General features: G+C 44.4%; 43 non-coding genes across 43 annotated transcripts; all 43 read left to right on the top strand.

Annotated features, from left to right (window-relative positions):
* The first annotated feature begins 7517 nt into the window (after positions 1-7517).
* On the top strand, positions 7518-7590 carry TRNAK-UUU (transfer RNA lysine (anticodon UUU)). The gene has a single exon. It is a non-coding gene; the product is annotated as a tRNA-Lys (tRNA).
* Positions 7591-8362: 772 nt separating this feature from the next.
* Positions 8363-8435, top strand: TRNAK-UUU (transfer RNA lysine (anticodon UUU)). Its single transcript has one exon. It is a non-coding gene; the product is annotated as a tRNA-Lys (tRNA).
* A 200-nt stretch (positions 8436-8635) lies between these two features.
* On the top strand, positions 8636-8708 carry TRNAK-UUU (transfer RNA lysine (anticodon UUU)). The gene has a single exon. It is a non-coding gene; the product is annotated as a tRNA-Lys (tRNA).
* Positions 8709-8909: 201 nt separating this feature from the next.
* On the top strand, positions 8910-8982 carry TRNAN-AUU (transfer RNA asparagine (anticodon AUU)). Its single transcript has one exon. It is a non-coding gene; the product is annotated as a tRNA-Asn (tRNA).
* A 203-nt stretch (positions 8983-9185) lies between these two features.
* TRNAK-UUU (transfer RNA lysine (anticodon UUU)) lies at positions 9186-9258 on the top strand. Its single transcript has one exon. It is a non-coding gene; the product is annotated as a tRNA-Lys (tRNA).
* Positions 9259-9459: 201 nt separating this feature from the next.
* TRNAK-UUU (transfer RNA lysine (anticodon UUU)) lies at positions 9460-9532 on the top strand. The gene has a single exon. It is a non-coding gene; the product is annotated as a tRNA-Lys (tRNA).
* A 136-nt stretch (positions 9533-9668) lies between these two features.
* TRNAK-UUU (transfer RNA lysine (anticodon UUU)) lies at positions 9669-9741 on the top strand. Its single transcript has one exon. It is a non-coding gene; the product is annotated as a tRNA-Lys (tRNA).
* Positions 9742-9942: 201 nt separating this feature from the next.
* Positions 9943-10015, top strand: TRNAK-UUU (transfer RNA lysine (anticodon UUU)). Its single transcript has one exon. It is a non-coding gene; the product is annotated as a tRNA-Lys (tRNA).
* A 209-nt stretch (positions 10016-10224) lies between these two features.
* TRNAK-UUU (transfer RNA lysine (anticodon UUU)) lies at positions 10225-10297 on the top strand. Its single transcript has one exon. It is a non-coding gene; the product is annotated as a tRNA-Lys (tRNA).
* A 614-nt stretch (positions 10298-10911) lies between these two features.
* TRNAK-UUU (transfer RNA lysine (anticodon UUU)) lies at positions 10912-10984 on the top strand. Its single transcript has one exon. It is a non-coding gene; the product is annotated as a tRNA-Lys (tRNA).
* Positions 10985-11601: 617 nt separating this feature from the next.
* Positions 11602-11674, top strand: TRNAK-UUU (transfer RNA lysine (anticodon UUU)). Its single transcript has one exon. It is a non-coding gene; the product is annotated as a tRNA-Lys (tRNA).
* An 898-nt stretch (positions 11675-12572) lies between these two features.
* TRNAK-UUU (transfer RNA lysine (anticodon UUU)) lies at positions 12573-12645 on the top strand. Its single transcript has one exon. It is a non-coding gene; the product is annotated as a tRNA-Lys (tRNA).
* A 204-nt stretch (positions 12646-12849) lies between these two features.
* On the top strand, positions 12850-12922 carry TRNAK-UUU (transfer RNA lysine (anticodon UUU)). The gene has a single exon. It is a non-coding gene; the product is annotated as a tRNA-Lys (tRNA).
* Positions 12923-13123: 201 nt separating this feature from the next.
* TRNAK-UUU (transfer RNA lysine (anticodon UUU)) lies at positions 13124-13196 on the top strand. The gene has a single exon. It is a non-coding gene; the product is annotated as a tRNA-Lys (tRNA).
* A 1241-nt stretch (positions 13197-14437) lies between these two features.
* On the top strand, positions 14438-14510 carry TRNAK-UUU (transfer RNA lysine (anticodon UUU)). Its single transcript has one exon. It is a non-coding gene; the product is annotated as a tRNA-Lys (tRNA).
* Positions 14511-16498: 1988 nt separating this feature from the next.
* On the top strand, positions 16499-16571 carry TRNAK-UUU (transfer RNA lysine (anticodon UUU)). The gene has a single exon. It is a non-coding gene; the product is annotated as a tRNA-Lys (tRNA).
* Positions 16572-16705: 134 nt separating this feature from the next.
* Positions 16706-16780, top strand: TRNAK-UUU (transfer RNA lysine (anticodon UUU)). Its single transcript has one exon. It is a non-coding gene; the product is annotated as a tRNA-Lys (tRNA).
* A 200-nt stretch (positions 16781-16980) lies between these two features.
* Positions 16981-17054, top strand: TRNAK-UUU (transfer RNA lysine (anticodon UUU)). Its single transcript has one exon. It is a non-coding gene; the product is annotated as a tRNA-Lys (tRNA).
* A 204-nt stretch (positions 17055-17258) lies between these two features.
* TRNAK-UUU (transfer RNA lysine (anticodon UUU)) lies at positions 17259-17331 on the top strand. The gene has a single exon. It is a non-coding gene; the product is annotated as a tRNA-Lys (tRNA).
* Positions 17332-17465: 134 nt separating this feature from the next.
* Positions 17466-17540, top strand: TRNAK-UUU (transfer RNA lysine (anticodon UUU)). Its single transcript has one exon. It is a non-coding gene; the product is annotated as a tRNA-Lys (tRNA).
* A 475-nt stretch (positions 17541-18015) lies between these two features.
* Positions 18016-18088, top strand: TRNAK-UUU (transfer RNA lysine (anticodon UUU)). Its single transcript has one exon. It is a non-coding gene; the product is annotated as a tRNA-Lys (tRNA).
* Positions 18089-18222: 134 nt separating this feature from the next.
* TRNAK-UUU (transfer RNA lysine (anticodon UUU)) lies at positions 18223-18297 on the top strand. Its single transcript has one exon. It is a non-coding gene; the product is annotated as a tRNA-Lys (tRNA).
* A 201-nt stretch (positions 18298-18498) lies between these two features.
* Positions 18499-18571, top strand: TRNAK-UUU (transfer RNA lysine (anticodon UUU)). The gene has a single exon. It is a non-coding gene; the product is annotated as a tRNA-Lys (tRNA).
* A 201-nt stretch (positions 18572-18772) lies between these two features.
* On the top strand, positions 18773-18845 carry TRNAK-UUU (transfer RNA lysine (anticodon UUU)). Its single transcript has one exon. It is a non-coding gene; the product is annotated as a tRNA-Lys (tRNA).
* Positions 18846-19046: 201 nt separating this feature from the next.
* TRNAK-UUU (transfer RNA lysine (anticodon UUU)) lies at positions 19047-19119 on the top strand. Its single transcript has one exon. It is a non-coding gene; the product is annotated as a tRNA-Lys (tRNA).
* Positions 19120-19323: 204 nt separating this feature from the next.
* TRNAK-UUU (transfer RNA lysine (anticodon UUU)) lies at positions 19324-19396 on the top strand. Its single transcript has one exon. It is a non-coding gene; the product is annotated as a tRNA-Lys (tRNA).
* A 621-nt stretch (positions 19397-20017) lies between these two features.
* Positions 20018-20090, top strand: TRNAK-UUU (transfer RNA lysine (anticodon UUU)). Its single transcript has one exon. It is a non-coding gene; the product is annotated as a tRNA-Lys (tRNA).
* A 204-nt stretch (positions 20091-20294) lies between these two features.
* TRNAK-UUU (transfer RNA lysine (anticodon UUU)) lies at positions 20295-20367 on the top strand. Its single transcript has one exon. It is a non-coding gene; the product is annotated as a tRNA-Lys (tRNA).
* Positions 20368-20568: 201 nt separating this feature from the next.
* TRNAK-UUU (transfer RNA lysine (anticodon UUU)) lies at positions 20569-20641 on the top strand. Its single transcript has one exon. It is a non-coding gene; the product is annotated as a tRNA-Lys (tRNA).
* A 1170-nt stretch (positions 20642-21811) lies between these two features.
* TRNAK-UUU (transfer RNA lysine (anticodon UUU)) lies at positions 21812-21884 on the top strand. The gene has a single exon. It is a non-coding gene; the product is annotated as a tRNA-Lys (tRNA).
* Positions 21885-22018: 134 nt separating this feature from the next.
* On the top strand, positions 22019-22093 carry TRNAK-UUU (transfer RNA lysine (anticodon UUU)). Its single transcript has one exon. It is a non-coding gene; the product is annotated as a tRNA-Lys (tRNA).
* Positions 22094-22577: 484 nt separating this feature from the next.
* Positions 22578-22650, top strand: TRNAK-UUU (transfer RNA lysine (anticodon UUU)). Its single transcript has one exon. It is a non-coding gene; the product is annotated as a tRNA-Lys (tRNA).
* Positions 22651-22851: 201 nt separating this feature from the next.
* Positions 22852-22924, top strand: TRNAK-UUU (transfer RNA lysine (anticodon UUU)). The gene has a single exon. It is a non-coding gene; the product is annotated as a tRNA-Lys (tRNA).
* Positions 22925-23061: 137 nt separating this feature from the next.
* TRNAK-UUU (transfer RNA lysine (anticodon UUU)) lies at positions 23062-23134 on the top strand. Its single transcript has one exon. It is a non-coding gene; the product is annotated as a tRNA-Lys (tRNA).
* A 201-nt stretch (positions 23135-23335) lies between these two features.
* TRNAK-UUU (transfer RNA lysine (anticodon UUU)) lies at positions 23336-23408 on the top strand. The gene has a single exon. It is a non-coding gene; the product is annotated as a tRNA-Lys (tRNA).
* Positions 23409-24578: 1170 nt separating this feature from the next.
* Positions 24579-24651, top strand: TRNAK-UUU (transfer RNA lysine (anticodon UUU)). Its single transcript has one exon. It is a non-coding gene; the product is annotated as a tRNA-Lys (tRNA).
* A 134-nt stretch (positions 24652-24785) lies between these two features.
* Positions 24786-24860, top strand: TRNAK-UUU (transfer RNA lysine (anticodon UUU)). Its single transcript has one exon. It is a non-coding gene; the product is annotated as a tRNA-Lys (tRNA).
* Positions 24861-25344: 484 nt separating this feature from the next.
* TRNAK-UUU (transfer RNA lysine (anticodon UUU)) lies at positions 25345-25417 on the top strand. The gene has a single exon. It is a non-coding gene; the product is annotated as a tRNA-Lys (tRNA).
* Positions 25418-25618: 201 nt separating this feature from the next.
* On the top strand, positions 25619-25691 carry TRNAK-UUU (transfer RNA lysine (anticodon UUU)). The gene has a single exon. It is a non-coding gene; the product is annotated as a tRNA-Lys (tRNA).
* Positions 25692-25828: 137 nt separating this feature from the next.
* Positions 25829-25901, top strand: TRNAK-UUU (transfer RNA lysine (anticodon UUU)). The gene has a single exon. It is a non-coding gene; the product is annotated as a tRNA-Lys (tRNA).
* A 201-nt stretch (positions 25902-26102) lies between these two features.
* TRNAK-UUU (transfer RNA lysine (anticodon UUU)) lies at positions 26103-26175 on the top strand. The gene has a single exon. It is a non-coding gene; the product is annotated as a tRNA-Lys (tRNA).
* Positions 26176-27345: 1170 nt separating this feature from the next.
* TRNAK-UUU (transfer RNA lysine (anticodon UUU)) lies at positions 27346-27418 on the top strand. The gene has a single exon. It is a non-coding gene; the product is annotated as a tRNA-Lys (tRNA).
* A 134-nt stretch (positions 27419-27552) lies between these two features.
* Positions 27553-27627, top strand: TRNAK-UUU (transfer RNA lysine (anticodon UUU)). The gene has a single exon. It is a non-coding gene; the product is annotated as a tRNA-Lys (tRNA).
* The last annotated feature ends 153 nt before the right edge of the window (positions 27628-27780 follow it).

The raw sequence follows: 27780 nt of genomic DNA, 5'->3' as shown, positions 1-27780 counted from the left end.
TGTCTCAATGGGGGCCTCCCTAAATTATTCACGACTTTTAAATACGCATAAACTCGATTTTCGGTAAAATTGGGCTCAAAGGCTTTCCTCAAGAAAAAAGATTGCAACTGTAGGTTCGTTTCCAGGCTCTGGTAGCCAGAGGTCATCTTTAACGCGTGGGGCGATCCGGTGTCCCTAAGTGCTTAAAAGCTTCATGCCAAGGAGACCGAAAATCTAAAAAAAAAATAACTACTTGGCATACCGGAAAATCCTCCCAACGTATGTATGAATGTAGGGAAACTGTTGTATCCATAGAGTAAACCTTGAAACACTTGAAATAATTTTAATAATATTGTTTTTGGAGGGAAAAAGATCAGAAATACAGTCGAATCCCGTTATAACGAACTCCAAGAGGCCCGAGAAATCAATCCGTGATAACAAAATTTCGTTATAAAGAAATTGTAAGTTTTTGCATTGTTCCTATGTAAACTCATCTGGGATGATACCGTTAAAACGAGATTTTCGCTATAACGGTATTCGTTAAAACGGTATTCGACTGTATATATATATATATATATATATATATATATATATATATCAGCTCACAACTATATCTCTGAACAAAATGCCTACAGATTAAAAGTTTCGGTGATTAAAAAAAATCTATCGCTCGAAAATGCCCAAAATATGAATTTTCGTAAAAAAATATGTTATGGAGGGAAAATCCGAGGCCTAGTCATAAGTGAATTCGACTGTACGTTTGTTTTGGTGTGTGTGTGCTGCGTATGATCATCATCCCCTTAAGGTTTTTACCCTGAATTGAGGATCACCGTGCGTTATGAAAATACAAATGGAAGTTAGATTGATGCTTTCAGCAACCGTATATAAATTAAAGTTTTCGTTTTCGACGGATCAATTAACCGAAGACTGACTAATAAGGGCGATACATTCATGTTGCCACAAATTGACCACCACAACCAGGAAAAACGAGAAATCGGTTTCGCTTTCGGTGGAAGTTTCTACAATTGAACGGAACCAGAACCGAATCCGCACCGGTTTCCTGTGAAAAATTAGCAACAAAAAGGTGATTTTTACGATCGTGATTCATGGTCACATTTCCTTTTTCCTCTCGTTTCATTTTCATGTGCCCATGACTGACTGTATGGACGTTTTGAGTAAAATGTGTATAATCCGTGAATTCTCTCATAATACAGTCGAATGGATAATTCTAAGTTCAAGAGGACAGCAAAAAAATTCGCATCATCCAATTCATTAATATGAGATAACAATACTTTCACAAGAAAATCAAAAATTCTTAATAATTAGAATAATGTAGTGAATGGTGTTACTTAACTATGCCGATTTCCTCGTTTTGTTGCAACTATTGAGAATTTGCCACAGATCACTCGAGTCCCGTATTACGGGACATTCCTATAATTTTCGTTGTTCTGATTTTTCATGAAACGTCCCGTTGTTTCATCGATACGTTTACTGAATTTGTAATAATTACTAAACAGTCGCAACACACACACACAGCGTTTTCATAATATAAATTATATAATGATAATTATGATGAACATTATGCATTTTTATCTGACATATTTGTCAGGTTTTTTTTTTCCGCAATTTTAATTACAATCGGTGATTGTGCCTATTTTTTCGGCAATGATTTTTGATGATAAATAGTGCTGCCCCGTATTTTACGGACTATTATTTAAAAAAGATCCCAGTTTACCGTATTTTTCCCAATGGAATATGGTCATCGGATCATTAGAATTTGTTTTTTTTTCATGAAATACTGTTCAGTTTACTGTTCAGTTAACTGCGATTTGTGTAGCAGTCCTTTATTTCCCAAACCCTTCAGCGATTTTAGCAGTAAGGGGTCGTTCAAGTAATACGTCATCATCGATGTTGAGGGGGGGTTTGGATAATGCTTACGTCAGCAACCACCCTTTATAAAAATATGAGTTAGGATTCAGAGGGGCAGAGCTGATGACGAAATTTTGCTGACAAGGGGGGGGGGGTCAAAAATGGCTAAAAATTTGCTTACGTAATACTTGAACTGCCCCCAATTAGCAAATTGCATTTAAAGTAATAAATTCCTATTTTTGGCCAAATTTAGTGATGCATCCCGTATTTAAGATCACGATTTCCTACATTCTTCTCGATGATAACAGTGTTTAGTTTCCGAAATTATTAAAACAAAGTCCATGTTACCCAGGTGGTATGACTACAGGGCCTGAGCTTAAACAGTGAACCCCAGGTTATTGGAAGCCTTCAATAATTCTCAAATTATTCCTTTCATATAAATTCTGAATTTTCATAAATTTAAAAATTATTTCTCGGTATAATGTTCAGTCTGTAATTAATTTTAGAATTACTTTTCATAAATTCTGGAATCTTTCCTTAATTTATCAATTATCTTTCATTAATTTTAGACTTATTTTTAATCAAGTCTCGAGTTATTTTTCATTAATTCTTGAGATATGTCTCATCACTTCTGGGATCTCTATCATTTTCAATTGTATTTCATAATTTGAAAATTATTTTTCATCAATTCTGGAAGAATTTTCCATAATTTAGGAATTTTTTAATTGATCCTGGATTGAAGTGGGCTCTCACGACCCTTCTCAAGAGCCCCTTCGGGTCGCGACCCGTATGTTAAGAACCTCTGATCCATGCCATTCAAAGCTGGTTAAAGAGAGCTTTGATGCCATCGTTAGTGACCATTAGGTTGAGAAACGCTGCTCTATATCTAGTTCATTCCATCAATTAACACAATTGATTCCTCTCGAACAATTTTGTATCGAATTCGAACACGGATAATTTTTATCCGTTCATTATTCTAACAATTTCAAGGATTTATGGACTCGAAGAAAACCTGTATATTCTGGACTAAATCCATTTGGAGTTGCGACTAATACCTCAGGCAAATAAAGGAAAATGCTTTATCTGGGTAGAAAGTAAACAAGGAATCCCCTCTGAATGAGCAAGAGCTCCATTCTGATACATATAAAAAAAAAGCTTTATTTTCAACACCTCCCGCAGGTTCACCAAACTGGTAAAAGTGTGTGTGTGGTGTTATCTACTTCCAAGGGATAACCTGTCAACATTATTTGTTGTCCGCATCCGAGGTGATTTGTTCTGCGCTGATAATCCTGTACGAGGGAGGGAACGAAAGGGGGGCTCTTTCTTTTCAAGCAGGTTGTAGTTTCTGTACAGGTAGGCCTACATACTACCCATTTTTTTAAGAAGTAGGAAAAAAACCCTGTAGGTGTTTACTTGGAATTCGACAAAGAAAAGAGCCGAAGTCTAATAATTTAGTTTGAATGGACACAGAGAGAAGAGATGAGATGATGGTCAATCGAAACCACCCGGTGAGAAGAAGAGTGCTCTGGTATTTGGCTCACATTCAAGTAACCTTCTTGGAATAGGAACTATAGATAAACAATAATGCGAACGGGGTGTGGTGGGTCGTCCATCGACATTCTTTGATTGTCCGGTTGAGAGAGGTCTTCCGATAACATCTCCACAGGACATTTCGAATTTTAAAATGAGTGGTCGCGACCTGAGAAACTTTTGGGCCCTTTGGATCACGATTCACCTTTACGAAATATATAGTTCGAATTATTGTACTGATGTGTACTTGTAATCATTATCGAGCATTTGTATCGAGCTACTGTAGTGGTCCTCAAACTTTTGTCATCCGCAGCTCCTTTCCTCAATGCATGGTTAGTCTGCGGCTCCCAGAATAGAGTTTGGTAGATATTTTCCCATATGAAATAACCACTTCAAAAGGTAAATGGGCGCATAAATCAATATCTCCAGGTCACCGCGACGCCTCTGACAAAGGTTGGCGACGTACACCTTGAGAAACACTGCTCTACTAGACCCAATGAATAAAATAAATCTTTTTTTTCCTTCACTTTTTTCTAATGGTTTCTCTTGTACAATCAATTTTTTGTCCAAATCAATATTTTGTCCATCCAATGAATTCAAACCACCTTTCAGATTTCATAACACTATCATTGTTTTTTGTTTTTTTTCTGCTTTTCTCGGACTTCATCTCGGAATGACGATTCAAAACGGTGGGGTGGGGGTGGGGGGGGGGGGGGGTCTTTAAGCATGCGAATAACCCGTGCACAGCTCGGGAATCTCAAGATAATGAGATTCGGTGTAATGATTTTTTACAGTTTAAATTGGCAGGTGGATTCAACCAGCTAAGTAGGAACCTAATCGCTTTTCCCGGGTCGTAAACAAGAAATATAAGCTTTAAGCTCTTTTATTTAATGTTTATGGCCCGGGTAGAGGTGGTGTTGAATCCGTTCGATTCATGCACAAGCACCACTATAGAAGAGACGCCAAATCAGGCGTCTACGAGAAAAAATAATTACGGAAAATTTTGGTCAAAAATGTTTTGTTCTTAAATTTCAAGATGTGAAAATGCATTACATAGATTAATTTGCAGAGAAGCCTAACTATTCATGTAGAAGAAGACTTGAAACGAATTCGATATTGGCTCTGTAAAAATAAACTCCGGTTAAACGTCACAAAAATAAAATACATAAAGTTGCATCTTCGAAGAAATGACGTTGGCAATTCATTTCAGATAAGATATCACTCTCTAAATTGTATGGATGAGCTCTGCGATTGCGTCCTCAAATAGAAAAGACTGAAACCTTCAAGTACAATATTAAGAAATTATCAACAATAGAATAAAATACTATAATGTTAGCATGTGTAAATCCCCGAAATATTGTACGAAAAAAATTTAATAACTATTTACAATGCATGGATCCTGTCCACAATTCATTACGGAATTCGTATATGGAAAGGAGATTATAACTGCAATATCCAGTTACTAATAAAACAATAACAAAATGTTCAAATATGGATCAAGCCCAATACTCATCATCAATTAAATATCCAAATAAATTACTACAGATAAATGTCCGTAAAATTTATGTTTATAGACTATTACTCTTTCTATTCAGAAATACAGATTGGTTTAAAATAAGACAAATTCAAAGAAATATCAGACATTAAAATCACGTTAATTCGTGTACTGAACTGAACGTCCATGATAACCGAGCGTCCTGTCATGCTGGTTGAATTGCTAATTTGCTAATTTTTAGTCTAATTTGAAATCATCCACTTGAATTGTCAGTAAGCATTCGATGGTTAAAATCTGTCAGGAACCATCATAAGAATGCAACTTTAACAAAAATCATATTCCTTGGCTGGAGGACCCCTGGACTGTAGCCCTGCCAGCCCCACCCTTGTGGACAGGATATAACTTTCGGGCAGAACGGGATGTTGCTTTTTTTAGAATCACTACTTTAGCTAAATTACTCCATCCAAAACCTAACTCTTCTGTTTACTTCATTCGTTCGTAGCATAGGCGTCAATAGCCGTCTTATTTCATGTCCCAGGATGCCAGGGCGAATTTTGTCAAACTACGCCGAAATTCGACCCGTTTTCGAACCAGTGAAGTGGCTCGCACTCTTCTAAAGATTACACCAGTGTTTCTCATAGTGTGCGCCGCGGCTCTTAATAGCGTGGCCAACCTTTGTCAGGGGCGTCGTTACGAGCTGAAGATAATGATTTGCATAAATTTTCCTAGTTATATGCTTTGAAGTGGTTCTTTTATAAATTAAAATATCTACCTAACTATTTCGGGGAACCACAAATGAACCATGAATTGGTCAAGGGAACCACGAGTGACATAAGTTTGAGGACCATTGGATATAATCTACGTTGAAAAAAAAATTGAGGGCAAAAAAACACTCACTTTCACGGGTTCTTGTCTGATCACCAGTGAAACGTAAATCTTTGAGATATTCATTAATTTCTCTCAATTCGTTTTCTTCCCCTCTCCTCCCCCCACCCCCGCCCTCCAAATCACGCTCTGAAAATACAATAATCCCGATTCTTTGGTGAGATACTTTATATATTCCGCATACTTCTTATACGTATAATTCCAATTAACAAGTATCGTGATAATACTATCCACCATTCTCCTTGAAAACATGCTGTCTAGCATTTGATGTATTTTTCTTATTTTCACCTACGGTTTCTTGGAAGAAAACATTTTTTTCCAATGAATTTTTCCGAACCAGTACGTACTTAGTCATCCATCCCCCATTACTGTGTCTCTGTATAACTTATTGAGTCAGTTCTTTTATCTCAGGTCGGCGTTCCCTTTTTAAAACGTCTTTCTCGAATATTTTATGTGGGGACATAATTTTTATACAGAAGAATAAGAAAAACAGAACCCTTGTTCCACGCCTTAACGTGACCTTCGAACTCCATTCCGGGAACAAACCCTTCCACGAGAGAAAATCATAACTTACGGTATTTCGTGCCCCTCCTTCGAAAATACTAGTCTCTGGCAAAAAGCACAACCCGAGAAAAACGCACCAGACAATTTACATTTACAAAACGAAGCGTCTCGGTGAACCTTTCATCAAAGAAGGACCTGATGGAATTTTTTTTCCCCCCACCAGATGGAATTATATATTTAGTTTTTGTTTTCCATTTCGCGTGTACGATGAAATTCAATTTAACATCAAATTCATGGCGGATATGGTTTTAGATGTCTATATCACATTTTTTTGCTTAAAGTTTGAGAATATTTCTGAAGGCAATAAACCGAGAGTTTTCTTAATCTTGATTATTATTTTGTTATTGTTACATTAATCCATCGAGATATTATCGTTGGGGGGATGAGAAATTATTATGGCCCGTAATGCAACCTCCTCCATTTCCCCAAATATTAAGAGTTTTGACTCGACCGAACAATAAACTTGTACTAGATAAAGTGATGCTTCGTCTAACGAAATTAATTTGTACCAAAATCACATTCGTTACCGAAAACATTTTCCACAGGTGGGAAATCGTTTAATTCGCCCCGGAAACGACTCAAAATTTCAAAGAAGCGCTTAACGAGCTCAAAGTCGGTACAACGTAAGATACTTAACATCACGGTTACCCTGATACAGCTAAAATACAGCGTTGGGCTTTCAACATAACAATCCAGGGGTTCGAAATCCTGTCCGAGCGATGAGAGTTCTTTCAATATGTATGCATCCTCTGCGTATGCAATAACAATAGGACCAGTCTAACGCCCGTTCAGGATGGCTCAGGCAATATAGCGTTACGCTTTTTACCTAATGGTCCAAGCCCTCTTTCCGGGCGATGAGAATTGTTTTAATATGTATCATTGATCCTCTGCGTGTACAATAACACGAAATGCAGACCATTGCCGGGTAGCTCAGTCGGTAGAACGTTGCGCTTTTAAACTAACGGTCCAGGGTTCAAGCCCCTGTCCGGGAGATGAAATTTTCTTTATTATATGAATCATTGATCGCCTGCGTATACAATAACGATAAGACCAGTCTAACGCCCGTTCTGGATGGCGCAGTCGGTAGAGCGTTGCGCTTTTTACCTAATGGTTCCAGCCCTCTTTCCGGTCGTTGCTGTTTATGTATCATTGATTCTCTGCGTATGCATTAACGAAAAGACCGCGTCATTACCGGGCCCGGATAGCTCAGTCGGTAGAGCGTTAGGCTTTTAACCTAACGGTCCAGGGTTCGAGCCGCTGTCCGGGCGATGTGAATTTTTCACTATGTAAGATTGATCCTGGGCGTATGCAATGAGGATAAGCCAGTTTATCGGCCCCATTCCTGTATGGCTCAGATGGTAGGACGTTGCGGTTTTTAAGTACTCGTTGAGGCCCTCTTTCCGAGTGATGAGACGTGTTTCAATACATATCATTGATTCTCAGCGTATGCAGTAACGAAAAGACCAGATAATTACCGGGCCCGGATAGCTCAGTCGGTAGAGCGTTAGGCTTTTAAGCAAACGTTACAGGGTACGAGCCCCTGTCCGGGCGATGTGAGTTTTTTACTATATATGATTGATCCTGTGCGTATGCAATGAGGATAAGCCAGTTTATCGGCCCCATTCATGGATGGCTCAGTTGGTAGAACGTTGCGGTTTTTAAGTAATCGTTGATGCCCTCTTTCCGAGTAATCAGACGTGTTTCAATACATATCATTGATTCTCTGCGTACGTATTAACGAAAAGACGTCTCTACCGGGCCCGGATAGTTCAGACGGTAGAGCGTTAAGCTTTTAACCTAACGGTCCAGGGTTCGAGCCCCTGTCAGGCGATGTGAATTTTTTAATATGTATGATTGATCCTGTGCGTGTGCAATGAGGATAATACCAGTTTATCGGCCCCATTCCTGGATGGCTCAGTTGGTAGAACGTTGCGGTTCTAAGTAAGCGTTTAGGCCCTCTTTCCGAGTGATGAAACGTGTTTCAATACATATAATTGATTCTCTGCGTATGCATTAACGAAAAGACCAGTTCATTACGGGGCCCGGATAGCTCAGTCGGTACAGTGTTAGGCTTTTAACCTAGCGGTACAGGGTTCGAGCCCCTGTCCGGGCGATGTGAATTTTTTACTATGTATGAACCTGTGCGTATGCAATGAGGATAAGACCAGTTTATCGGCCCCTGTTCCTCGATGGCTTAATTGATAGAGAGTTGCGCTTTTTACCTAATGGTTCCAGCCCTCTTTCCGGAAGTTGCTGTTTATGTATCATTGATTCTCTGCGTATGCATTAACGAAAAGACCATGTCATTACCGGGCCCGGATAGCTCAGTCGGTAGAGCGTTAGGCCTTTAACCTAACGGTCCAGCGTTCGAGCCCCTGTCCGGGCGATGTGAATTTTTTACTATGTATGAACCTGTGCGTATGCAATGAGGATAAGACTACTTTATCGGGCCCCTGTTCCTCGATTGCTTAATTGATAGATCGTTGCGCTTTTTACCTAATGGTTCCAGCCCTCTTTCCGGTCGTTGCTGTTTATGTATCATTGATTCTCTGCGTATGCATTAACGAAAAGACCACGTCATTACCGGGCCCGGATAGCTCAGTCGGTAGAGCGTTAGGCTATTAACCTAACGGTCCAGGGTTCGAGCCCCATTCCGGGCGATGTGAATTTTTTTACTATGTATGATTGATCCTGTGCGTGTGCAATGAGGATATGCCAGTTTATCGGCCTCATTCCTGGATGGCTCAGTTGGTAGAACGTTGCGGTTTTAAGTAATCGTTGAGGCCCGAATGATGACACGTGTTTCAATACATATAATTGATTCTGTACGTATGCATTAACAAAAAGACCACCTCATCACCGGGTCCGAATAGCTCAGTCGGTAGAGCGTTAGGCTTTTAACCTAACGGTCCAGGGTTCGAGCCCCTGTCCGGGCGATGTGAATGCTTTACTATGTGTGAACCTGTGCGTATGCAATGAGGATAAGACTACTTTATCGGGCCCCTGTTCCTCGATTGCTTAATTGATAGAGCGTTGCGCTTTTTACCTAATGGTTCCATCCCTCTTTCCGGAAGTTGCTGTTTATGTATCATTGATTCTCTGCGTATGCATTAACGAAAAGAGCACGTCGGTACCGGGCCCGGATAGCTCAGTCGGTACAGCGTTAGGCCTTTAACCTAACGGTCCAGGGTTCGAGCCCCAGTCCGGGCGATGTGAATTTTTCACTATGTAAGATTGATCCTGGGCGTATGCAATGAGGATAAGCCAGATTATCGGCCCCATTCCTGGATGGCTCAGTTGGTGATTCTCTGCGTATGCATTAAAGAAAAGACCACGTCATTACTGGGCCCGGATAGCTCAGTCGGTAGAGCGTTAGGCCTTTAACCTAACGGTCCAGGGTTCGAGCCCCTGTCCGGGCGATGTGAATTTTTTACTATGTATGAACCTGTGCGTATGCAATGAGGATAAGACTACTTTATCGGGCCCCTGTTCCTCGATTGCTTAATTGATAGATCGTTGCGCTTTTTACCTAATGGTTCCAGCCCTCTTTCCGGTCGTTGCTGTTTATGTATCATTGATTCTCTGCGTATGCATTAACGAAAAGACCACGTCATTACCGGGCCCGGATAGCTCAGTCGGTAGAGCGTTAGGCTTTTAACCTAACGGTCCAGGGTTCGAGCCCCTGTCCGGGCGATGTGTATTTTTTACTATGTATGATTGATCCTGTGCGTATGCAATTTGGATATGCCAGTTTATCGGCCCCATTCCTGGATGGCTCAGTTGGTAGAACGTTGCGGTTCTAAGTAAGCGTTTAGGCCCTCTTTCCGAGTGATGAAACGTGTTTCAATACATATCATTGATTCTCTGCGTATGCATTAACGAAAAGACCAGTTCTTTACGGGGCCCGGATAGCTCAGTCGGTACAGTGTTAGGCTTTTAACCTAGCGGTACAGGGTTCGAGCCCCTGTCCGGGCGATGTGAATTTTTTACTATGTATGAACCTGTGCGTATGCAATAAGGATAAGACCAGTTTATCGGCCCCTGTTCCTCGATGGCTTAATTGATAGAGCGTTGCGCTTTTTACCTAATGGTTCCAGCCCTCTTTCCGGTCGTTGCTGTTTATGTATCATTGATTCTCTGCGTATGCATTAACGAAAAGACCACGTCATTACCGGGCCCGTATAGCTCAGTCGGTAGAGCGTTAGGCTTTTAACCTAACGGTCCAGGGTTCGAGCCCCATTCCGGGCGATGTGAATTTTTTTACTATGTATGATTGATCCTGTGCGTGTGCAATGAGGATATGCCAGTTTATCGGCCTCATTCCTGGATGGCTCAGTTGGTAGAACGTTGCGGTTTTAAGTAATCGTTGAGGCCCGAATGATGAGACGTGTTTCAATACATATAATTGATTCTGTACGTATGCATTAACAAAAAGACCACCTCATCACCGGGCCCCTGTTCCTCGATTGTTTAATTGATAGATCGTTGCGCTTTTTACCTAATGGTTCCAGCCCTCTTTCCGGTCGTTGCTGTTTATGTATCATTGATTCTCTGCGTATGCATTAACGAAAAGACCACGTCATTACCGAGCCCGGATAGCTCAGTCGGTAGAGCGTTAGGCTTTTAACCTAACGGTCCAGGGTTCGAGCCCCTGTCCGGGCGATGTGAATTTTTCACTATGTAAGATTGATCCTGGGCGTATTTAATGTGAGGATATGCCAGTTTATCGGCCTCATTCCTGGATGGCTCAGTTGGTAGAACGTTGCGGTTTTAAGTAATCGTTGAGGCCCGAATGATGAGACGTGTTTCAATACATATAATTGATTCTGTACGTATGCATTAACAAAAAGACCACCTCATCACCGGGCCCCTGTTCCTCGATTGTTTAATTGATAGATCGTTGCGCTTTTTACCTAATGGTTCCAGCCCTCTTTCCGGTCGTTGCTGTTTATGTATCATTGATTCTCTGCGTATGCATTAAAGAAAAGACCACGTCATTACCGCCCCCGGATAGCTCAGTCGGTAGAGCGTTAGGCCTTTATCCTAACGGTCCAGGGTTCGAGCCTCTATCCGGGCGATGTGAATTTTTTTACTATGTATGAACCTGTGCGTATGCAATGAGGATAAGACTACTTTATCGGGACCCTGTTCCTCGATTGCTTAATTGATAGATCGTTGCGCTTTTTACCTAATGGTTCCAGCCCTCTTTCCGGTCGTTGCTGTTTATGTATCATTGATTCTCTGCGTATGCATTAACGAAAAGACCACGTCATTACCGGGCCCGGATAGCTCAGTCGGTAGAGCGTTAGGCTTTTAACCTAACGGTCCAGGGTTCGAGCCCCTGTCCGGGCGATGTGAATTTTTCACTATGTAAGATTGATCCTGGGCGTATGCAATGTGAGGATATGCCAGTTTATCGGCCTCACTCCTGGATGGCTCAGTTCGTAGAACGTTGCGGTTTTAAGTAATCGTTGAGGCCCGAATGATGAGACGTGTTTCAATACATATAATTGATTCTGTACGTATGCATTAACAAAAAGACCACCTCATCACCGGGTCCGAATAGCTCAGTCGGTAGAGCGTTAGGCTTTTAACCTAACGGTCCAGGGATCCAGCCCCTGTCCGGGCGATGTGAATGTTTTACTATGTGTGAACCTGTGCGTATGCAATGAGGATAAGACCAGTTTATCGGCCCCTGTTCCTCGATGGCTTAATTGATAGAGCGATGCGCTTTTTACCTAATGGTTCCAGCCCTCTTTCCGGTCGTTGCTGTTTATGTATCATTGATTCTCTGCGTATGCATTAACGAAAAGATCACGTCATTACCGGGCCCGGATAGCTCAGTCGGTAACGCGTTAGGCTTTTAACCTAACGGTCCAGGGTTCGAGCCGCTGTCCGGGCGATGTGAATTTCTCACTATGTAAGATTGATCCTGGGCGTATGCAATGAGGATAAGCCAGTTTATCGGCCCCATTCCTGGATGGCTCAGTTGGTGATTCTCTGCGTATGCATTAAAGAAAAGACCACGTCATTACCGGGCGCGGATAGCTCAGTCGGTAGATTGTTAGGCCTTTAACCTAACGGTCCAGGGTTCGAGCCCCTGTCCGGGCGATGTGAATTTTTCACTATGTAAGATTGATCCTGGGCGTATGCAATGTGAGGATAAGCCAGTTTATCGGCCCCATTCCTGGATGGTTCAGTTGGTGATTCTCTGCGTATGCATTAAAGAAAAAGACCAGGTCATTACCGGGCCCGGATAGCTCAGTCGGTAAAGCGTTAGGCCTTTAACCTAACGGTCCAGGGTTCGAGCCCCTGTCCGGGCGATGTGAATTTTTCACTATGTAAGATTGATCCTGGGCGTATTTAATGTGAGGATATGCCAGTTTATCGGCCGCATTCCTGGATGGCTCAGTTGGTAGAACGTTGCGGTTTTAAGTAATCGTTGAGGCCCGAATGATGAGACGTGTTTCAATACATATAATTGATTCTGTACGTATGCATTAACAAAAAGACCACCTCATCACCGGGTCCGAATAGCTCAGTCGGTAGAGCGTTAGGCTTTTAACCTAACGGTCCAGGGTTCGAGCCCCTGTCCGGGCGATGTGAATGTTTTACTATGTATGAACCTGTGCGTATGCAATGAGGATAAGACTACTTTATCGGGCCCCTGTTCCTCGATTGCTTAATTGATAGATCGTTGCCCCTTTTACCTAATGGTTCCAGCCCTCTTTCCGGTCGTTGCTGTTTATGTATCATTGATTCTCTGCGTATGCATTAACGAAAAGACCACGTCATTACCGGGCCCGGATAGCTCAGTCGGTAGAGCGTTAGGCTTTTAACCTAACGGTCCAGGGTTCGAGCCCCTGTCCGGGCGATGTGCATTTTTTACTATGTATGATTGATCCTGTGCATATGCAATTTGGATATGCCAGTTTATCGGCCCCATTCCTGGATGGCTCAGTTGGTAGAACGTTGCGGTTCTAACTAAGCGTTTAGGCCCTCTTTCCGAGTGATGAAACGTGTTTCAATACATATCATTGATTCTCTGCGTATGCATTAACGAAAAGACCAGTTCCTTACGGGGCCCGGATAGCTCAGTCGTTACAGTGTTAGGCTTTTAACCTAACGGTACATGGTTCGAGCCCCTGTCCGGGCGATGTGAATTTTTTACTATGTATGAACCTGTGCGTATGCAATGAGGATAAGACCAGTTTATCGCCCCCTGTTCCTCGATGGCTTAATTGATAGAGCGTTGCGCTTTTTACCTAATGGTTCCAGCCCTCTTTCCGGTCGTTGCTGTTTATGTATCATTGATTCTCTGCGTATGCATTAACGAAAAGACCACGTCGTTACCGGGCCCGTATAGCTCAGTCGGTAGAGCGTTAGGCGTTTAACCTAACGGTCCAGGGTTCGATCCCCATTCCGGGCGATGTGAATTTTTTTACTATGTATGATTGATCCTGTGCGTGTGCAATGAGGATATGCCAGTTTATCGGCCTCATTCCTGGATGGCTCAGTTGGTAGAACGTTGCGGTTTTAAGTAATCGTTGAGGCCCGAATGATGAGACGTGTTTCAATACATATAATTGATTCTGTACGTATGCATTAACAAAAAGACCACCTCATCACCGGGTCCGAATAGCTCAGTCGGTAGAGCGTTAGGCTTTTAACCTAACGGTCCAGGGATCCAGCCCCTGTCCGGGCGATGTGAATGTTTTACTATGTGTGAACCTGTGCGTATGCAATGAGGATAAGACCAGTTTATCGGCCCCTGTTCCTCGATGGCTTAATTGATAGAGCGATGCGCTTTTTACCTAATGGTTCCAGCCCTCTTTCCGGTCGTTGCTGTTTATGTATCATTGATTCTCTGCGTATGCATTAACGAAAAGATCACGTCATTACCGGGCCCGGATAGCTCAGTCGGTAACGCGTTAGGCTTTTAACCTAACGGTCCAGGGTTCGAGCCGCTGTCCGGGCGATGTGAATTTTTCACTATGTAAGATTGATCCTGGGCGTATGCAATGAGGATAAGCCAGTTTATCGGCCCCATTCCTGGATGGCTCAGTTGGTGATTCTCTGCGTATGCATTAAAGAAAAAGACCACGTCGTTACCGGGCCCGGAAAGCTCGGTCGGTAGAGCGTTAGGCCTTTAACCTAACGGTCCAGGGTTCGAGCCCCTGTCCGGGCGATGTGAATTTTTTACTATGTATGAACCTGTGCGTATGCAATGAGGATAAGACTACTTTATCGGGCCCCTGTTCCTCGATTGCTTAATTGATAGATCGTTGCGCTTTTTACCTAATGGTTCCAGCCTTCTTTCCGGTCGTTGCTGTTTATGTATCATTGATTCTCTGCGTATGCATTAACGAAAAGACCAGTTCATTACGGGGCCCGGATAGCTCAGTCGGTACAGTGTTAGGCTTTTATCCTAGCGGTACATGGTTCGGGCCCCTGTCCGGGCGATGTGAATTTTTTACTATCTATGATTGATCCTGGGCGTATGCAATGAGGATATGCCAGTTTATCGGCCTCATTCCTGGATTGCTCAGTTGGTAGAACGTTGCGGTTTTAAGTAATCGTTGAGGCCCGAATGATGAGACGTGTTTCAATACATATAATTGATTCTGTACGTATGCATTAACAAAAAGAACACCTCATCACCGGGCGCCTGTTCCTCGATTGTTTAATTGATAGATCGTTGCGCTTTTTACCTAATGGTTCCAGCCCTCTTTCCGGTCGTTGCTGTTTATGTATCATTGATTCTCTGCGTATGCATTAACGAAAAGACCAGTTCATTACGGGGCCCGGATAGCTCAGTCGGTACAGTGTTAGGCTTTTATCCTAGCGGTACATGGTTCGGGCCCCTGTCCGGGCGATGTGAATTTTTTACTATGTATGAACCTGTGCGTATGCAATGAGGATAAGACTACTTTATCGGGCCCCTGTTCCTCGATTGCTTAATTGATAGATCGTTGCGCTTTTTACCTAATGGTTCCAGCCTTCTTTCCGGTCGTTGCTGTTTATGTATCATTGATTCTCTGCGTATGCATTAACGAAAAGACCAGTTCATTACGGGGCCCGGATAGCTCAGTCGGTACAGTGTTAGGCTTTTATCCTAGCGGTACATGGTTCGGGCCCCTGTCCGGGCGATGTGAATTTTTTACTATCTATGATTGATCCTGGGCGTATGCAATGAGGATATGCCAGTTTATCGGCCTCATTCCTGGATGGCTCAGTTGGTAGAACGTTGCGGTTTTAAGTAATCGTTGAGGCCCGAATGATGAGACGTGTTTCAATACATATAATTGATTCTGTACGTATGCATTAACAAAAAGAACACCTCATCACCGGGCGCCTGTTCCTCGATTGTTTAATTGATAGATCGTTGCGCTTTTTACCTAATGGTTCCAGCCCTCTTTCCGGTCGTTGCTGTTTATGTATCATTGATTCTCTGCGTATGCATTAACGAAAAGACCAGTTCATTACGGGGCCCGGATAGCTCAGTCGGTACAGTGTTAGGCTTTTATCCTAGCGGTACATGGTTCGGGCCCCTGTCCGGGCGATGTGAATTTTTTACTATGTATGAACCTGTGCGTATGCAATGAGGATAAGACCAATTTATCGGCCCCTGTTATTCGATGGCTTAATTGATAGAGCGTTGCGCTTTTTACCTAATGGTTCCAGCCCTCTTTCCGGTCGTTGCTGTTTATGTATCATTGATTCTCTGCGTATGCATTAACGAAAAGACCACGTCGTTACCGCGCCCGTATAGCTCAGTCGGTAGAGCGTTAGGCTTTTAATCTATCGGTAAAGGGTTCGAGCCCCATTCAGGGCGATGTGAATTTTTTTACTATGTATGATTGATCCGGTGTGTATGCAATGAGGATATGCCAGTTTATCGGCCTCATTCCTGGATGGCTCAGTTGGTAGAACGTTGCGGTTTTAAGTAATCGTTGAGGCCCGAATGATGAGACGTGTTTCAATACATATAATTGATTCTGTACGTATGCATTAACAAAAAGACCACCTCATCACCGGGCCCCGGTTCCTCGATTGTTTAATTGATAGATCGTTGCGCTTTTTACCTAATGGTTCCAGCCCTCTCTCCGGTCGTTGCTGTTTATGTATCATTGATTCTCTGCGTATGCATTAACGAAAAGACCACGTCATTACCGGGCCCGGATAGCTCAGTCGGTAGAGCGTTAGGCTTTTAACCTAACGGTCCAGGGTTCGAGCCCCTGTCTGGGCGATGTGAATTTTTCACTATGTAAGATTGATCCTGGGCGTATGCAATGAGGATAAGCCAGATTATCGGCCCCATTCCTGGATGGCTCAGTTGGTGATTCTCTGCGTATGCATTAAAGAAAAGACCACGTCATTACCGCCCCCGGATAGCTCAGTCGGTAGAGCGTTAGGCTTTTAACCTAACGGTCCAGGGTTCGAGCCCCTGTCCGGGCGATGTGAATGTTTTACTATGTGTGAACCTGTGTGTATGCAATGAGGATAAGACTACTTTATCGGGCCCCTGTTCCTCGATTGCTTAATTGATAGATCGTTGCGCTTTTTACCTAATGGTTCCAGCCCTCTTTCCGGTCGTTGCTGTTTATGTATCATTGATTCTCTGCGTATGCATTAACGAAAAGACCACGTCATTACCGGGCCCGGATAGCTCAGTCGGTAGAGCGTTAGGCTTTTAACCTAACGGTCCAGGGTTCGAGCCCCTGTCCGGCCGATGTGAATTTTTCACTATGTAAGATTGATCCTGGGCGTATGCAATGTGAGGATATGCCAGTTTATCGGCCTCATTCCTGGATGGCTCAGTTGGTAGAACGTTGCGGTTTTAAGTAATCGTTGAGGCCCGAATGATGAGACGTGTTTCAATACATATAATTGATTCTGTACGTATGCAATAACAGAAAGACCACATCATCACCGGGTCCGAATAGCTCAGTCGGTAGAGCGTTAGGCTTTTAACCTAACGGTCCAGGGTTCGAGCCCCTGTCTGGGCGATGTGAATTTTTCACTATGTAAGATTGATCCTGGGCGTATGCAATGAGGATAAGCCAGATTATCGGCCCCATTCCTGGATGGCTCAGTTGGTGATTCTCTGCGTATGCATTAAAGAAAAGACCACGTCATTACCGCCCCCGGATAGCTCAGTCGGTAGAGCGTTAGGCTTTTAACCTAACGGTCCAGGGTTCGAGCCCCTGTCCGGGCGATGTGAATGTTTTACTATGTGTGAACCTGTGTGTATGCAATGAGGATAAGACTACTTTATCGGGCCCCTGTTCCTCGATTGCTTAATTGATAGATCGTTGCGCTTTTTACCTAATGGTTCCAGCCCTCTTTCCGGTCGTTGCTGTTTATGTATCATTGATTCTCTGCGTATGCATTAACGAAAAGACCAGTTCATTACGGGGGCCCGGATAGCTCAGTCGGTACAGTGTTAGGCTTTTAACCTAACGGTACATGGTTCGAGCCCCAGTCCGGGCGATGTGAATTTTTTACTATGTATGAACCTGTGCGTATGCAATGAGGATAAGACCAGTTTATCGGCCCCTGTTCCTCGATGGCTTAATTGATAGAGCGTTGCGCTTTTTACCTAATGGTTCCAGCCCTCTTTCCGGTCGTTGCTGTTTATGTATCATTGATTCTCTGCGTATGCATTAACGAAAAGACCAGTTCATTACGGGGCCCGGATAGCTCAGTCGGTACAGTGTTAGGCTTTTAACCTAACGGTCCAGGGTTCGAGCCCCTGTCAGGGCGATGTGAATTTTTCACTATGTAAGATTGATCTTGGGCGTATGCAATGAGGATAAGCCAGATTATCGGCCCCATTCCTGGATGGTTCAGTTGGTGATTCTCTGCGTATGCATTAAAAAAAAGACCACGTCATTACCGCCCCCGGATAGCTCAGTCGGTAGAGCGTTAGGCCTTTATCCTAACGGTCCAGGGTTCGAGCCCCTGTCCGGGCGATGTGAATTTTTTACTATGTATGAACCTGTGCGTATGCAATGAGGATAAGACTACTTTATCGGGCCCCTGTTCCTCGATTGCTTAATTGATAGATCGTTGCGCTTTTTACCTAATGGTTCCAGCCCTCTTTCCGGTCGTTGCTGTTTATGTATCATTGATTCTCTGCGTATGCATTAACGAAAAGACCACGTCGTTACCGGGCCCGGATGGCTCAGTCGGTAGAGCGTTAGGCTTTTAACCTAACGGTCCAGGGTTCGAGCCCCTGTCCGGGCGATGTGAATGTTTTACTATGTGTGAACCTGTGTGTATGCAATGAGGATAAGACTACTTTATCGGGCCCCTGTTCCTCGATTGCTTAATTGATAGATCGTTGCGCATTTTACATAATGGTTCCAGCCCTCTTTCCGGTCGTTGCTGTTTATGTATCATTGATTCTCTGCGTATGCATTAACGAAAAGACCACGTCATTGCCGGGCCCGGATAGCTCAGTCGGTAGAGCGTTAGGCTTTTAACCTAACGGTCCAGGGTTCGAGCCCCTGTCCGGGCGATGTGAATGTTTTACTATGTGTGAACCTGTGTGTATGCAATGAGGATAAGACTACTTTATCGGGCCCCTGTTCCTCGATTGCTTAATTGATAGATCGTTGCGCATTTTACATAATGGTTCCAGCCCTCTTTCCGGTCGTTGCTGTTTATGTATCATTGATTCTCTGCGTATGCATTAAAGAAAAGACCACGTCATTACCGGGCCCGGATAGCTCAGTCGGTAGAGCGTTAGGCTTTTAACCTAACGGTCCAGGGTTCGAGCCCCTGTCCGGGCGATGTGAATTTTTCACTATGTAAGATTGATCCTGGGCGTATGCAATGTGAGGATATGCCAGTTTATCGGCCTCACTCCTGGATGGCTCAGTTCGTAGAACGTTGCGGTTTTAAGTAATCGTTGAGGCCCGAATGATGAGACGTGTTTCAATACATATAATTGATTCTGTACGTATGCATTAACAAAAAGACCACCTCATCACCGGGTCCGAATAGCTCAGTCGGTAGAGCGTTAGGCTTTTAACCTAACGGTCCAGGGTTCCAGCCCCTGTCCGGGCGATGTGAATGTTTTACTATGTGTGAACCTGTGCGTATGCGATGAGGATAAGACCAGTTTATCGGCCCCTGTTCCTCGATGGCTTAATTGATAGAGCGATGCGCTTTTTACCTAATGGTTCCAGCCCTCTTTCCGGTCGTTGCTGTTTATGTATCATTGATTCTCTGCGTATGCATTAACGAAAAGATCACGTCATTACCGGGCCCGGATAGCTCAGTCGGTAACGCGTTAGGCTTTTAACCTAACGGTCCAGGGTTCGAGCCGCTGTCCGGGCGATGTGAATTTTTCACTATGTAAGATTGATCCTGGGCGTATGCAATGAGGATAAGCCAGTTTATCGGCCCCATTCCTGGATGGCTCAGTTGGTGATTCTCTGCGTATGCATTAAAGAAAAGACCACGTCATTACCGGGCGCGGATAGCTCAGTCGGTAGATTGTTAGGCCTTTAACCTAACGGTCCAGGGTTCGAGCCCCTGTCCGGGCGATGTGAATTTTTCACTATGTAAGATTGATCCTGGGCGTATGCAATGTGAGGATAAGCCAGTTTATCGGCCCCATTCCTGGATGGTTCAGTTGGTGATTCTCTGCGTATGCATTAAAGAAAAAGACCAGGTCATTACCGGGCCCGGATAGCTCAGTCGGTAAAGCGTTAGGCCTTTAACCTAACGGTCCAGGGTTCGAGCCCCTGTCCGGGCGATGTGAATTTTTCACTATGTAAGATTGATCCTGGGCGTATTTAATGTGAGGATATGCCAGTTTATCGGCCTCATTCCTGGATGGCTCAGTTGGTAGAACGTTGCGGTTTTAAGTAATCGTTGAGGCCCGAATGATGAGACGTGTTTCAATACATATAATTGATTCTGTACGTATGCATTAACAAAAAGACCACCTCATCACCGGGTCCGAATAGCTCAGTCGGTAGAGCGTTAGGCTTTTAACCTAACGGTCCAGGGTTCGAGCCCCTGTCCGGGCGATGTGAATGTTTTACTATGTATGAACCTGTGCGTATGCAATGAGGATAAGACTACTTTATCGGGCCCCTGTTCCTCGATTGCTTAATTGATAGATCGTTGCCCCTTTTACCTAATGGTTCCAGCCCTCTTTCCGGTCGTTGCTGTTTATGTATCATTGATTCTCTGCGTATGCATTAACGAAAAGACCACGTCATTACCGGGCCCGGATAGCTCAGTCGGTAGAGCGTTAGGCTTTTAACCTAACGGTCCAGGGTTCGAGCCCCTGTCCGGGCGATGTGCATTTTTTACTATGTATGATTGATCCTGTGCATATGCAATTTGGATATGCCAGTTTATCGGCCCCATTCCTGGATGGCTCAGTTGGTAGAACGTTGCGGTTCTAACTAAGCGTTTAGGCCCTCTTTCCGAGTGATGAAACGTGTTTCAATACATATCATTGATTCTCTGCGTATGCATTAACGAAAAGACCAGTTCCTTACGGGGCCCGGATAGCTCAGTCGTTACAGTGTTAGGCTTTTAACCTAACGGTACATGGTTCGAGCCCCTGTCCGGGCGATGTGAATTTTTTACTATGTATGAACCTGTGCGTATGCAATGAGGATAAGACCAGTTTATCGGCCCCTGTTCCTCGATGGCTTAATTGATAGAGCGTTGCGCTTTTTACCTAATGGTTCCAGCCCTCTTTCCGGTCGTTGCTGTTTATGTATCATTGATTCTCTGCGTATGCATTAACGAAAAGACCACGTCGTTACCGGGCCCGTATAGCTCAGTCGGTAGAGCGTTAGGCGTTTAACCTAACGGTCCAGGGTTCGATCCCCATTCCGGGCGATGTGAATTTTTTTACTATGTATGATTGATCCTGTGCGTGTGCAATGAGGATATGCCAGTTTATCGGCCTCATTCCTGGATGGCTCAGTTGGTAGAACGTTGCGGTTTTAAGTAATCGTTGAGGCCCGAATGATGAGACGTGTTTCAATACATATAATTGATTCTGTACGTATGCATTAACAAAAAGACCACCTCATCACCGGGCCCCTGTTCCTCGATTGTTTAATTGATAGATCGTTGCGCTTTTTACCTAATGGTTCCAGCCCTCTTTCCGGTCGTTGCTGTTTATGTATCATTGATTCTCTGCGTATGCATTAACGAAAAGACCAGTTCATTACGGGGGCCCGGATAGCTCAGTCGGTACAGTGTTAGGCTTTTAACCTAACGGTACATGGTTCGAGCCCCAGTCCGGGCGATGTGAATTTTTTACTATGTATGAACCTGTGCGTATGCAATGAGGATAAGACCAGTTTATCGGCCCCTGTTCCTCGATGGCTTAATTGATAGAGCGTTGCGCTTTTTACCTAATGGTTCCAGCCCTCTTTCCGGTCGTTGCTGTTTATGTATCATTGATTCTCTGCGTATGCATTAACGAAAAGACCAGTTCATTACGGGGCCCGGATAGCTCAGTCGGTACAGTGTTAGGCTTTTAACCTAACGGTCCAGGGTTCGAGCCCCTGTCAGGGCGATGTGAATTTTTCACTATGTAAGATTGATCTTGGGCGTATGCAATGAGGATAAGCCAGATTATCGGCCCCATTCCTGGATGGTTCAGTTGGTGATTCTCTGCGTATGCATTAAAAAAAAGACCACGTCATTACCGCCCCCGGATAGCTCAGTCGGTAGAGCGTTAGGCCTTTATCCTAACGGTCCAGGGTTCGAGCCCCTGTCCGGGCGATGTGAATTTTTTACTATGTATGAACCTGTGCGTATGCAATGAGGATAAGACTACTTTATCGGGCCCCTGTTCCTCGATTGCTTAATTGATAGATCGTTGCGCTTTTTACCTAATGGTTCCAGCCCTCTTTCCGGTCGTTGCTGTTTATGTATCATTGATTCTCTGCGTATGCATTAACGAAAAGACCACGTCGTTACCGGGCCCGTATAGCTCAGTCGGTAGAGCGTTAGGCGTTTAACCTAACGGTCCAGGGTTCGAGCCCCTGTCCTGGCTATGTGAATTTTTTACTATGTATGATTGATCCTGTGCGTGTGCAATGAGAATAATACCAGTTTATCGGCCCCTTTCCTGGAGGGCTCAGTTGGTAGAACGTTGCGGTTCTAAGTAATCGTTTAGGCCCTCTTTCCGAGTGATGAGACGTGTTTCAATACATATCATTGATTCTCTGCGTATGCATTAACGAAAAGACCAGGTCATCACGGGGCCCGGATAGCTCAGTAGGTAGAGTGTTAGGCTTTTAACCTAACGGTCCAGGTTTCGAGAACCTGTCCGGGCGATGTGAACTTTTTACTAGGTATGAACCTGTGCGTATGCAATGAGGATAAGACTACTTTATCGGGCCCCTGTTCCTCGATTGCTTAATTGATAGATCGTTGCGCTTTTTACCTAATGGTTCCAGCCCTCTTTCCGGTCGTTGCTGTTTATGTATCATTGATTCTCTGCGTATGCATTAAAGAAAAGACCACGTCATTACCGGTCCCGGATAGCTCAGTCGGTAGAGCGTTAGGCTTTTAACCTAACGGTCCAGGGTTCGAGCCCCTGTCCGGGCGATGTGAATTTTTCACTATGTAAGATTGATCCTGGGCGTATGCAATGAGGATAAGCCAGTTTATCGTCCCCATTCCTGGATGGCTCAGTTGGTGATTCTCTGCGTATGCATTAAAGAAAAAGACCACGTCATTACCGGGCGAGGATAGCTCAGTCGGTAGAGCGTTAGGCCTTTAACCTAACGGTCCAGGGTTCGAGCCCCTGTCCGGGCGATGTGAATTTTTTACTATGTATGAACCTGTGCGTATGCAATGAGGATAAGACTACTTTATCGGGCCCCTGTTCCTCGATTGCTTAATTGATAGATCGTTGCGCTTTTTACCTAATGGTTCCAGCCCTCTTTCCGGTCGTTGCTGTTTATGTATCATTGATTCTCTGCGTATGCATTAACGAAAAGACCACGTCATTACCGGGCCCGGATAGCTCAGTCGGTAGAGCGTTAGGCTTTTAACCTAACGGTCCAGGGTTCGAGCCCCTGTCCGGGCGATGTGCATTTTTTACTATGTATGATTGATCCTGTGCATATGCAATTTGGATATGCCAGTTTATCGGCCCCATTCCTGGATGGCTCAGTTGGTAGAACGTTGCGGTTCTAACTAAGCATTTAGGCCCTCTTTCCGAGTGATGAAACGTGTTTCAATACATATCATTGATTCTCTGCGTATGCATTAACGAAAAGACCAGTTCCTTACGGGGCCCGGATAGCTCAGTCGTTACAGTGTTAGGCTTTTAACCTAACGGTACATGGTTCGAGCCCCTGTCCGGGCGATGTGAATTTTTTACTATGTATGAACCTGTGCGTATGCAATGAGGATAAGACCAGTTTATCGGCCCCTGTTCCTCGATGGCTTAATTGATAGAGCGTTGCGCTTTTTACCTAATGGTTCCAGCCCTCTTTCCGGTCGTTGCTGTTTATGTATCATTGATTCTCTGCGTATGCATTAACGAAAAGACCACGTCGTTACCGGGCCCGTATAGCTCAGTCGGTAGAGCGTTAGGCGTTTAACCTAACGGTCCAGGGTTCGATCCCCATTCCGGGCGATGTGAATTTTTTTACTATGTATGATTGATCCTGTGCGTGTGCAATGAGGATATGCCAGTTTATCGGCCTCATTCCTGGATGGCTCAGTTGGTAGAACGTTGCGGTTTTAAGTAATCGTTGAGGCCCGAATGATGAGACGTGTTTCAATACATATAATTGATTCTGTACGTATGCATTAACAAAAAGACCACCTCATCACCGGGCCCCTGTTCCTCGATTGTTTAATTGATAGATCGTTGCGCTTTTTACCTAATGGTTCCAGCCCTCTTTCCGGTCGTTGCTGTTTATGTATCATTGATTCTCTGCGTATGCATTAACGAAAAGACCAGTTCATTACGGGGGCCCGGATAGCTCAGTCGGTACAGTGTTAGGCTTTTAACCTAACGGTACATGGTTCGAGCCCCAGTCCGGGCGATGTGAATTTTTTACTATGTATGAACCTGTGCGTATGCAATGAGGATAAGACCAGTTTATCGGCCCCTGTTCCTCGATGGCTTAATTGATAGAGCGTTGCGCTTTTTACCTAATGGTTCCAGCCCTCTTTCCGGTCGTTGCTGTTTATGTATCATTGATTCTCTGCGTATGCATTAACGAAAAGACCAGTTCATTACGGGGCCCGGATAGCTCAGTCGGTACAGTGTTAGGCTTTTAACCTAACGGTCCAGGGTTCGAGCCCCTGTCAGGGCGATGTGAATTTTTCACTATGTAAGATTGATCTTGGGCGTATGCAATGAGGATAAGCCAGATTATCGGCCCCATTCCTGGATGGTTCAGTTGGTGATTCTCTGCGTATGCATTAAAAAAAAGACCACGTCATTACCGCCCCCGGATAGCTCAGTCGGTAGAGCGTTAGGCCTTTATCCTAACGGTCCAGGGTTCGAGCCCCTGTCCGGGCGATGTGAATTTTTTACTATGTATGAACCTGTGCGTATGCAATGAGGATAAGACTACTTTATCGGGCCCCTGTTCCTCGATTGCTTAATTGATAGATCGTTGCGCTTTTTACCTAATGGTTCCAGCCCTCTTTCCGGTCGTTGCTGTTTATGTATCATTGATTCTCTGCGTATGCATTAACGAAAAGACCACGTCGTTACCGGGCCCGTATAGCTCAGTCGGTAGAGCGTTAGGCGTTTAACCTAACGGTCCAGGGTTCGAGCCCCTGTCCTGGCTATGTGAATTTTTTACTATGTATGATTGATCCTGTGCGTGTGCAATGAGAATAATACCAGTTTATCGGCCCCTTTCCTGGAGGGCTCAGTTGGTAGAACGTTGCGGTTCTAAGTAATCGTTTAGGCCCTCTTTCCGAGTGATGAGACGTGTTTCAATACATATCATTGATTCTCTGCGTATGCATTAACGAAAAGACCAGGTCATCACGGGGCCCGGATAGCTCAGTAGGTAGAGTGTTAGGCTTTTAACCTAACGGTCCAGGTTTCGAGAACCTGTCCGGGCGATGTGAACTTTTTACTAGGTATGAACCTGTGCGTATGCAATGAGGATAAGACTACTTTATCGGGCCCCTGTTCCTCGATTGCTTAATTGATAGATCGTTGCGCTTTTTACCTAATGGTTCCAGCCCTCTTTCCGGTCGTTGCTGTTTATGTATCATTGATTCTCTGCGTATGCATTAAAGAAAAGACCACGTCATTACCGGTCCCGGATAGCTCAGTCGGTAGAGCGTTAGGCTTTTAACCTAACGGTCCAGGGTTCGAGCCCCTGTCCGGGCGATGTGAATTTTTCACTATGTAAGATTGATCCTGGGCGTATGCAATGAGGATAAGCCAGTTTATCGTCCCCATTCCTGGATGGCTCAGTTGGTGATTCTCTGCGTATGCATTAAAGAAAAAGACCACGTCATTACCGGGCGAGGATAGCTCAGTCGGTAGAGCGTTAGGCCTTTAACCTAACGGTCCAGGGTTCGAGCCCCTGTCCGGGCGATGTGAATTTTTTACTATGTATGAACCTGTGCGTATGCAATGAGGATAAGACTACTTTATCGGGCCCCTGTTCCTCGATTGCTTAATTGATAGATCGTTGCGCTTTTTACCTAATGGTTCCAGCCCTCTTTCCGGTCGTTGCTGTTTATGTATCATTGATTCTCTGCGTATGCATTAACGAAAAGACCACGTCATTACCGGGCCCGGATAGCTCAGTCGGTAGAGCGTTAGGCTTTTAACCTAACGGTCCAGGGTTCGAGCCCCTGTCCGGGCGATGTGCATTTTTTACTATGTATGATTGATCCTGTGCATATGCAATTTGGATATGCCAGTTTATCGGCCCCATTCCTGGATGGCTCAGTTGGTAGAACGTTGCGGTTCTAACTAAGCATTTAGGCCCTCTTTCCGAGTGATGAAACGTGTTTCAATACATATCATTGATTCTCTGCGTATGCATTAACGAAAAGACCAGTTCCTTACGGGGCCCGGATAGCTCAGTCGTTACAGTGTTAGGCTTTTAACCTAACGGTACATGGTTCGAGCCCCTGTCCGGGCGATGTGAATTTTTTACTATGTATGAACCTGTGCGTATGCAATGAGGATAAGACCAGTTTATCGGCCCCTGTTCCTCGATGGCTTAATTGATAGAGCGTTGCGCTTTTTACCTAATGGTTCCAGCCCTCTTTCCGGTCGTTGCTGTTTATGTATCATTGATTCTCTGCGTATGCATTAACGAAAAGACCACGTCGTTACCGGGCCCGTATAGCTCAGTCGGTAGAGCGTTAGGCGTTTAACCTAACGGTCCAGGGTTCGATCCCCATTCCGGGCGATGTGAATTTTTTTACTATGTATGATTGATCCTGTGCGTGTGCAATGAGGATATGCCAGTTTATCGGCCTCATTCCTGGATGGCTCAGTTGGTAGAACGTTGCGGTTTTAAGTAATCGTTGAGGCCCGAATGATGAGACGTGTTTCAATACATATAATTGATTCTGTACGTATGCATTAACAAAAAGACCACCTCATCACCGGGCCCCTGTTCCTCGATTGTTTAATTGATAGATCGTTGCGCTTTTTACCTAATGGTTCCAGCCCTCTTTCCGGTCGTTGCTGTTTATGTATCATTGATTCTCTGCGTATGCATTAACGAAAAGACCAGTTCATTACGGGGGCCCGGATAGCTCAGTCGGTACAGTGTTAGGCTTTTAACCTAACGGTACATGGTTCGAGCCCCAGTCCGGGCGATGTGAATTTTTTACTATGTATGAACCTGTGCGTATGCAATGAGGATAAGACCAGTTTATCGGCCCCTGTTCCTCGATGGCTTAATTGATAGAGCGTTGCGCTTTTTACCTAATGGTTCCAGCCCTCTTTCCGGTCGTTGCTGTTTATGTATCATTGATTCTCTGCGTATGCATTAACGAAAAGACCAGTTCATTACGGGGCCCGGATAGCTCAGTCGGTACAGTGTTAGGCTTTTAACCTAACGGTCCAGGGTTCGAGCCCCTGTCAGGGCGATGTGAATTTTTCACTATGTAAGATTGATCTTGGGCGTATGCAATGAGGATAAGCCAGATTATCGGCCCCATTCCTGGATGGTTCAGTTGGTGATTCTCTGCGTATGCATTAAAAAAAAGACCACGTCATTACCGCCCCCGGATAGCTCAGTCGGTAGAGCGTTAGGCCTTTATCCTAACGGTCCAGGGTTCGAGCCCCTGTCCGGGCGATGTGAATTTTTTACTATGTATGAACCTGTGCGTATGCAATGAGGATAAGACTACTTTATCGGGCCCCTGTTCCTCGATTGCTTAATTGATAGATCGTTGCGCTTTTTACCTAATGGTTCCAGCCCTCTTTCCGGTCGTTGCTGTTTATGTAT

The sequence above is a fragment of the Pholcus phalangioides genome, unplaced genomic scaffold, assembly GCF_987345545.1.
Source record: "Pholcus phalangioides strain wild (caught in Gottingen) unplaced genomic scaffold, Ppha-v1.0 ptg000015l_1, whole genome shotgun sequence".
Classification (NCBI taxonomy): Eukaryota; Metazoa; Arthropoda; class Arachnida; order Araneae; family Pholcidae; genus Pholcus; species Pholcus phalangioides.
This window is presented reverse-complemented; position numbering and strand designations above follow the sequence as displayed.